Source organism: Dermacentor silvarum, chromosome 1 (assembly GCF_013339745.2).
Source record: "Dermacentor silvarum isolate Dsil-2018 chromosome 1, BIME_Dsil_1.4, whole genome shotgun sequence".
NCBI classification, from domain to species: Eukaryota; Metazoa; Arthropoda; class Arachnida; order Ixodida; family Ixodidae; genus Dermacentor; species Dermacentor silvarum.
In genome coordinates this window covers 208,229,809-208,238,229 of record NC_051154.1, presented here as the reverse complement: position 1 = coordinate 208,238,229, position 8,421 = coordinate 208,229,809, and the positions used below count along the sequence as shown (strand labels likewise).

Below are 8,421 nucleotides of genomic sequence, written 5' to 3'. Positions count from 1 at the left end.
CCTAGGGTTCATTAAAGTATTTCTCAATTATGAGGTTACACACACGTTCGGCTGCGACGGAGAGAACGTCCCTGACGGTATGCCCGCAGTTCGCCGTTGTCGCTTGCGCTCGATGTCTCCAGTTTGCTCGGCGGCGTGGCTAGCAGCATTCACCCGCCATTGCCGCTTGCGATTCTTTGAAATCAAATTGCTTGAAAATTAAATCTGTCCGTTACGTAAGACAATGAATGGCTCATACCCTCGCAAACGCGGCCTCCCCATTACGACGACAGAAAAGGCATTCTACGCAGGAATGATGAGCGGCAACGCAGCCAGCTGTGGCAGAAGACGACGACGGACGCGGGAGCAGTGGCACGAGCGCGTGCCGATCAAGAGAACGAGCGCAACTGCTTTAGCAACAGCGCTGAGTCTGCATCTGCTACTGAGCTCCTCTGCACGTGTTCCGGCGTGGTCTAGTGGCTAGGATATCTGGCTTTCACCCAGAAGGCCCGGGTTCGATTCCCGGCGTCGGAAGTGTATGTGGTCTCATGGTGTATCGGTTAGCACCCTGGACTTTGAATCCAGCGATTCGAGTTCAATTCTCGGTGAGACCTTTTTTTTCTTATCCTGCAAATTTTAAAGCCCATTGCTTCCAGCTGCATGCGCTGCCTGTGGGCAGGTATAGAGGGTGTTTCATTTTAGCTGCACCATATTTTTAAAAATTGCTTCTGGCAGATAGCACAAGTATAATCCTAGATCTAAAGTACTCGATGAGGCGGCCATTACTTCCACGAGAAATCGAAACGCCTAATTTAATATTTAACATAATTACGCTAATTAGCATTCTAATTATTATTTTATGGCACATATTTTAATCTACGAATAATAGCCGCTTAGTTCGCAAGGTGTATCCACTTGGAACGAATTCGCAGGAACGAATTCGAGATTTCAATTTTCAAAGTGTCCGACGAAATACATGGGCGTTCCAGTTGTACAGCCTGAGGTTCTTTTATGTGAACCCAAAGCTCAGTATAGAAGCATTATTGCATTCGACCATATAATGCGGCCTCAGGGAATCGAACTCTAGACCTTGTGTTGAGTAGCAGAACTTCGTAGGTATGCACTGAGCCTGCGCTACGTGTAAAATATCAAATGCATGCCGCCATCCCCAAGGACACAGCTTGGAGAGCTGTATTCATCGTATAGGTCGGATACTCATGCGCAGAACATTCTGTGTGCTCAAGCCACTAAGTAAGGGAGCTTTTCTTGCAGTTTCCTAATTCCAAGGGAGGCTCTTTAAAGAGAATAGAGACACCAAAGAGCAACACTAGGTGTGTTTCGAATGAAGAAATACTCTTTCAAAGTTCTATTTGTATATATTTGGTCTTAAAGTGAAGGTGAAGCGTTCGTTTTTTTTTCTCTCTCTTTTTTTAATTTCGCTCCTATACCACCGTGCCAATACGCGCGCTATAACGGACTACGAACAATTTTCACGTGTTTGAGCCATTCTTGCTGGGTCTAGCTTCCTATTTCTTCAAAACTTAATGTAATCAATGTTCATCAGCAAACAGTTTACCAGTCCTGGGCAGATGCTGTCAATATCCGCGACGTCATGGGGAGTTCGTGCGGGAACAGATCACCTGGCGTCGCCATCCGTCTTTCATTTTTGCGCCCTTTTCTTGCTTGCCAATTTCTGCTCACAATAACAGCGATATTCTTGATATTCCTAAAGCATAACTTAATAACTTTACTTTAACTTGTTATTCCTCTATATAGTGTTCCTTTTAATGGACACCGGAGAGCTTTGCTTGGTGGCGCACTCGCATGTTACTCCAGATAATCACAATGAGATGTGAAATAGTGCGCAGATTAGACAACACACTCGCACAACATACGCGCACGCGTACATACAAAACTGATCAGAAGACTATATCGTCGACAAGTGTCTCGCAGGAAGGTTAAAAGTGTTTTCAACGCGTGACGCACAGGCAGCGCTTTTCAATAGTAAATTCAGAAAAGGCGTATACGTGTCGTCTTGACACGGTCTGCGTATAGACCATTTTCACCAGCTAGTTGCCACACTATTGACCCTTTTCGCGGCACTCTCGTGGGCGCTGCCATGTTTTATCACGTGGTGACGCGTCCATTGCTTGCCTCAGCTGCCTCCGTTGCCTCCGCGTTTGCAATGCAAGCGCGTGACGCCGGTGTGGCGCATCAAACCTCCGTTTCAACGAATATTGTAGACGGTGGCTTTGTACATGACACGAAGCTTTGACCACAGCTTTATAGGGCATGTAAGTGCTCACACAGCTCATTAAGCCTTGCCCAAAAGGCACGAGCAGAGTATACGGTGCTTGTACTAAAAGCGGGGCTAGAAATGTATTCCCAGCTGTCCAAACTTCCGCTTATGAATTAAATCGCGTTCAGTGTGCTCTTCGTTCTTTATTTGCAAAGATTTTGAAGCAGCGGCTTGTCATGTTTCGGACTTAGTCACTATCTGATTGTTTATTTTCAGCCTACTCGCTCGCGGGTGTGCTCTGCTGTGATATATTTGTTCTTGCTGAGTACAAACCTTGGAATGTAAATGTTCTGTACTTTGTGGTAGCTTGTAGCAAATACGTATTATCGCTAGTCCCTCGCTTACTCTGTGGACCGTCACGAAACGTTCAGCTGCAAACATTCATGTCTTGTCTGTGTAGTCGCCGTCACTCATGCTTCTGAAGATTGGTTCAAGTGTGCGCCCATTCACTTACTATTGCGATAGCAATTATATGGGCACTTCAACCGGATTTCTGCCGTCGGCGTCGGCGTCGACGTCGTCGTCGCCGTCGCCGTGAGGTTCCGCATATATAAAATCTTCGCCGTGCGCCGTATGCCCGAGCGGAAGCGTGCGGGGGACGCGGAGGGAGGCGGGGCGACGCTGCGCTCCGGCACCAAAGGCCTATCTTGCAACCGGGCGAAGGGGAACTTTCCACTCAATCTCCCACGCGCAAGCAAGGTAGCGGGAAGCCAGCGCCGGAGGAAGCGGGGGGGGAGGGGGGGCGCACTTCTACTTTGCCAACAACCGCGCTCGTCGCTCGCCCGCACCGTCTCTTATCTCCACACGGCTCTGACCTTTGTATGCGCGCTGCATTCGCCGCTGTTTCCGTTGAAGCGATAGACCGCACGTAGTACCTTCTCCCGCTGCACGTATGCGCTTGCTGCCAGCGTTTTGACAGTCGTTGTCTGCAGTCATTCAGTGTGATCTATTCATGTTTGTTTGTGCGCGCTCACACCACGCTTGTTCATTCAGTTAGTAATAGTCGGGCCACATTTTCCAACGAACGCTACACATGCAATGCTGCCCGGATCGGCAGTGCAGCGCTACAGGTGTGTCCCTTCGCACGCGCTACCCACGGGAAGCGCTTCTCATCAACACCACCGTTTCACACGCGTCTTCTCGTGGTCATCGAGTCTCTCTTCATGTCGGTCTACTTACGCCGCAGCACACCTGCTTACTTAATCAGCTCATGTTTACTACAATTCATATGGCTACCAAAGCCGCTCACCTTACTTCGTATGACATTGCTGTGTTGCTATCGCATTCATTGCTTCGCCCTTAGGGCGAAACTGTGACATTTTTATTGATACGTTGGCGATAGGGTGGGCGTATGCTTGCGTGCGAGTAGGCGTGGATGCGTGTAGATAACGTGCGAGAAGCTTACTATGCCAGTAAGTGGCGCTACTTATTTTTGTAACGAGCCGTACTCCCTCTTAAGGGCCGATGTTCCGGAGTTGGAAGTCCTTTCTTTGGAGGTCAGCTATACAGCACTGGCGCCTGAATGATCTCTTTTTGTCCTCGAACAAAGCGGTGCATCGCGAAGGGCCGGCAACACAGGCAGTCCTTAAGCAGCAGCGGCGACACAGGTTGATTCCATTCCTTAATATGTGAATCACTATTTTTGCAGCGAACTACCGCACACGTCTTCCCTTTATCGTTACACATTTTGCAGCATGAATTGGGCACAGTGCATTAGCGAACACCCAATTTGCATTTCCGACAGAGAGAGAGAGTAAGCGAGAGAGGAAAGGCAGGGAGGTTAACCAGAAGTCATTGATCGCACAGGAGCAGGGCAGAAACAGTCATGGTTTCGTATTCGTGCGCATTCGCTGAGGCAACGTATGGCGCACCGCCGAAAGCGCCATCTCGTTCCTCTAGAGCAAACTGCTCCGCGAAAAGGGTCCATAAACAGATAGCGCTTGCGCCACGCCTAGCCATTTGTTGCCTCAAGATCGGCCGCGTCGTTTCAGCGGCGGTTCGATTCCTGGTTGCGGCTGGCGCATTCCGATAGGAGTGGAATGCAAAAAACGGTTCTGTACGTATACTGATGTCACATGGGCCCTTTCGATTGCGTTCGCTCCTGATTGGGCTCGATGGCGATCGAAAGTGCACCGTGTGACACCCGTATTAGAGTTAGGTGCATGTTAATGTACACCAGGTGGAGGAAATGAATCCGGAACCCCAGCACTGTCACGTCTCTCAAAGCGCTCTGTGTAGTCTGAGTACGCTAAACGCCACATTAAAAAAAAAAAAAATCTGCTAAATATGATGTACGCCTACACACTTGAGCAAGGCTGCTTCCTAGTTAGTGGTTTGACAACTGTGCATTCTCACGTGTACTAAAATCTGATCAGCTCGCAGTTTTTTGGTGCTCACAATGGAGACGCATCGAAAAAAAGATGCGCCACTTGTTAATGGTGTTCTGTTAACTCTGCTTTACTGCAGCTACTGTCCTACCAGGTCTCTTTTTTTTCTTCCTTGTTTTGTTTGTTTGTTTGTTTGTTTGCGCCACAACCACAGAATAAAACGTTGAACAGCCATCTAACTCAAACCAAGATGTTGCTGTAGCGGAAGAATTTTGAGATTATTTTTGATCAAAGACAATGTGCCTTGGAAAATATTATGGCCAGGTAGCATCGAAAGTTAAGTAGACACTCGCTCGAGCTCGTAAATATTATTTTTCTGGTCTCCACTAACGTCCAGCCCCATTCATTGAAACTCACTGAGATTCCCATAACGTATTAAATATGAGTGCACTCGTCAGAGATCACGCCGACCAATGCGTGGGGTTTACATATGTTACATAAGAATGCTCGAAGCTGAAAGTTTGTCATGAGCCTCAACCTAAACCAGTGACCACCGATATTACGACTTTTCTGTGCGCGGCTGCAAAACTACAAAATATGGACGCTTTAAGCTCGGAGCGCGGCTTAAACAAATCTAGCGCAATTGATATATTAACGAGTGGTTACGTATAGAAGATAAATAATGTAATGACATCGCACACATAAAATGTTATACTGAACCCAAAATATGACAACCTGTGACTTACAAGCCATTGGCAATAAATAGGGGAAAAAAACTATGAGTGAATGACAATAATCCTGATTTATTGCAGCGGCTGAAAGTGCGTACCACGGTGTCTTGGAAAAAATTTCTAGCCCTGCCTTCTATTACGCGCACCGTGCGGCAGTGCTCGTATAGCATTTATACAATGTGTAGGGAACTTAGAAGGATGTAGCCTATATGCAACATTTACATGTCTTCCGAAGTTTTGCCCAAACTTTCATGGCCGTTCACGCAATCACTGTCGGCGGCAAACGCTGAAACAGCGGCTTGCTCCACCGCACCAGCGTCGTGCGCTGCTGTTGTAAACAGAGACTGCGGAGGCTGGCTGAGGCAAGTAATGGACGCATCACCACGTGATCAAGCATGACGGTGTCCATGGAAGCATGGTGAAAAGGGTCTCAGATATACGGCGACATAGATACTAGTTAAGTGAACAAAAAAAAAAGAAGAAAAAAGAAGAAAGAAACAAGGCAGCTTTCACGGAACGTTATAGAGTTGTCCGCAATATACAGTAGCACTTGCTTATCATAATGTATACATTTCGTAACAATAGCGCACGCTTAACGATATGACGAAATGATGAAAGCAAGGTTACAAAACACGCATTCATCGCCCGCGCTCACCAGCAGGTCATGAGCAGGTGGTAGACGCGGAATCATTACGCAGGTGAAAAATATGCGACCGTTGACATGTCCATTCTTTGCTTTCTCTCGCATCGCGTCCGTGCTTATCATCCCAGAATCGCCAACAATGGCTGCTGTAGGGGTGCGAAGAAAAAGATTCGGCAGAGACACTTAAGACTGCTTACGTGTGGGAATGCGAAAGCATTACAGCAGTCCCTTTGATGAAATGTTTTCTATTGATGTTTGCGACATGCATTAAAGTTCTTTCTGCTGATTCGGTGTGTGTGTTTACGTATACGTTGGCCACAGACCGGAAACATTCGTACCATTTTGCTGCAGAATGATGAATTTTATTTCAGATCGTCATTGTCTAATGGTAGGGCTGTCGCGAAAATGTCAACTTTTTCATCACCATCTCCACGTTTCACGACTGCCGCTGAGGTAGACGCTTCAGAGAAAATCGCAGTAGAGACAGCGCCGATGAAATCTGAAGAGCAATTAAGTGACGCGGTGGAAGCAGCGCGCTCATTTTATACACTCATGACGTGGTGCCACCTCCTTTCCATTAGCTGCGCCGTAACGTGCCCAATGACGCATGCACTAGGCCACACATTTAGTCATCCAGATGGCTGCGCCGTGACGCGTGCAATGACGCGCGCACTAGTAGGCACACCTATAGGGTACGGCCGCGCTAGCGGCAAAAACACGCGGCAAAAACGCGCGGCAAAAGCGGCAGGAATCGGGGGTTTTGCGGCGTGCCGCGCGAAATGGGTTCGAGACCCATTTCTGCGGCAAGTGCCGCATGCCGCGAGATGAATGACCAATCAAGAGCGTCGAGGCTGACGTCACGGAGCCATGGCAACCGGACCGCCGCTTTTCCAATCGACGATCGTCGTCTCTGGCGGTTCAATGGAGGGATTTGTGGACACTATCCGATCGCACCCTTTCTGCTCACGGTGATTCAGCGTTCCGAGAGCGCGCGATATCTTATCGCGCTGCCGCGCGGCGAGACGCGCTTGCCACGGTGGGCTCGCGGCAAGGCGCTGACGCGCGTCAACTAGCCACTCGCGGCATGACGCGCGCGTTTTTTTGCCGCTAGCCTGGCCATACCCTTAAGGCCAACCTCCATGCAGCGAACTTTCGCGACGAATTTCATGTGACGAGAAATCCAGCGCGAAGCGCCGTCGCGAATTCGTCACACCACACTCCATGTAACCAAGAGCCGGCGAATGCCGCCGCCCAGGCGGTCGACGCAGCCCGCGAGCAGTCATTCACCATATGCTATCGTCGCGCCTATCTCTCGACTTCACCGATAGGTGGCGCTGACATATCTCGAAGGTCCTTAGGCTTCGTGTCGTTTGAAACGAGAAGCGATCTCGAAAACTCCACAAGGTTATTCATAATACACTGCCGTCGAAGCGGCCTGAGACTAAGCGAAAGCCGTTTACGCAGTTACTTGCTACGAACGAAGCGAATTCTACAAAAGTCACGCCAAATTCAATTCGAAGCGGGCAGCGGGGACCGCCGCCATGTTTTTACGTACAGTCAACCACAAAAGTTTGCGGACCACGCGAGCGCGTGGCCAAGAGCCTCTTCGCGACACTTCCGCTACGTCACCAGCGATCGACAGCAGCGCTACGTTGAAGACGCATCCCTCCTTAAATCTATGGCCTGTCTATTTTCGCACTGTGCGCAAATATTTTCTACCTATCTCTTTCAACGTGACGCGCTCTTTGTTAGCCAGGGCTACTTGCTTATATTTTGAGAGCAGAATATCAGTACAAGTAATCAGACAGCGTATTCTTCGGCTGTTATCAGTTCTATTTTCGCGTAGCCACGCTGTTTTTTGTTTTTTTTTTCGTGAGTGCGTGAGTGAGCGGTGAGGCAGCCATGGGACACAGTTGCTTAGTCAGTAGGCAGAATTTTTCCTTTCCTCCCCCATCGCTAAGTGACAGTAGCGGCCGGGATTTGATCGCCTGCGCCCAGGTTTTGCTGCGCAAAGCCCGAACCACCGCGCTGCTATAGTGGTTACATTTAGAAAAATAAGAAATAATCGGGTGCGATGACTCTTTTTATAACCCTTTGCGACACGGCGTCCTCGTTTGGGGACTCGAACTTCGGAGGCGCGTCCCACGCAACGTGTTTCTTCAAATGACCTAAAACTCAGTGTGCACATTCGTGTCCGCTTCCTGATGGGACAACTAGCGGTCAGTTAACTTCATTGTCCTGCGTATTGCTGCAGATGATCACTTTGCTGGAGACACTACCATGTTAGACAATCGTTCGACGTGCCGCGTTCCAAGACCAACGTCAAGAGTATTTTTTTTCTCCGGTCGACACGAATACAACCGAAAAAGCAAGTGTGCATGCGTTTCGGGCCTAATAGTTGATTCTTTTTATGCAAGCATTGAAGCTGACGGATTTCAGAAT

General features: G+C 48.7%; 1 non-coding gene across 1 annotated transcript; it reads left to right on the top strand.

The window, feature by feature from the left end:
* The first annotated feature begins 441 nt into the window (after positions 1-441).
* On the top strand, positions 442-513 carry Trnae-uuc (transfer RNA glutamic acid (anticodon UUC)). Its single transcript has one exon. It is a non-coding gene; the product is annotated as a tRNA-Glu (tRNA).
* Positions 514-8,421: the final 7,908 nt, after the last annotated feature.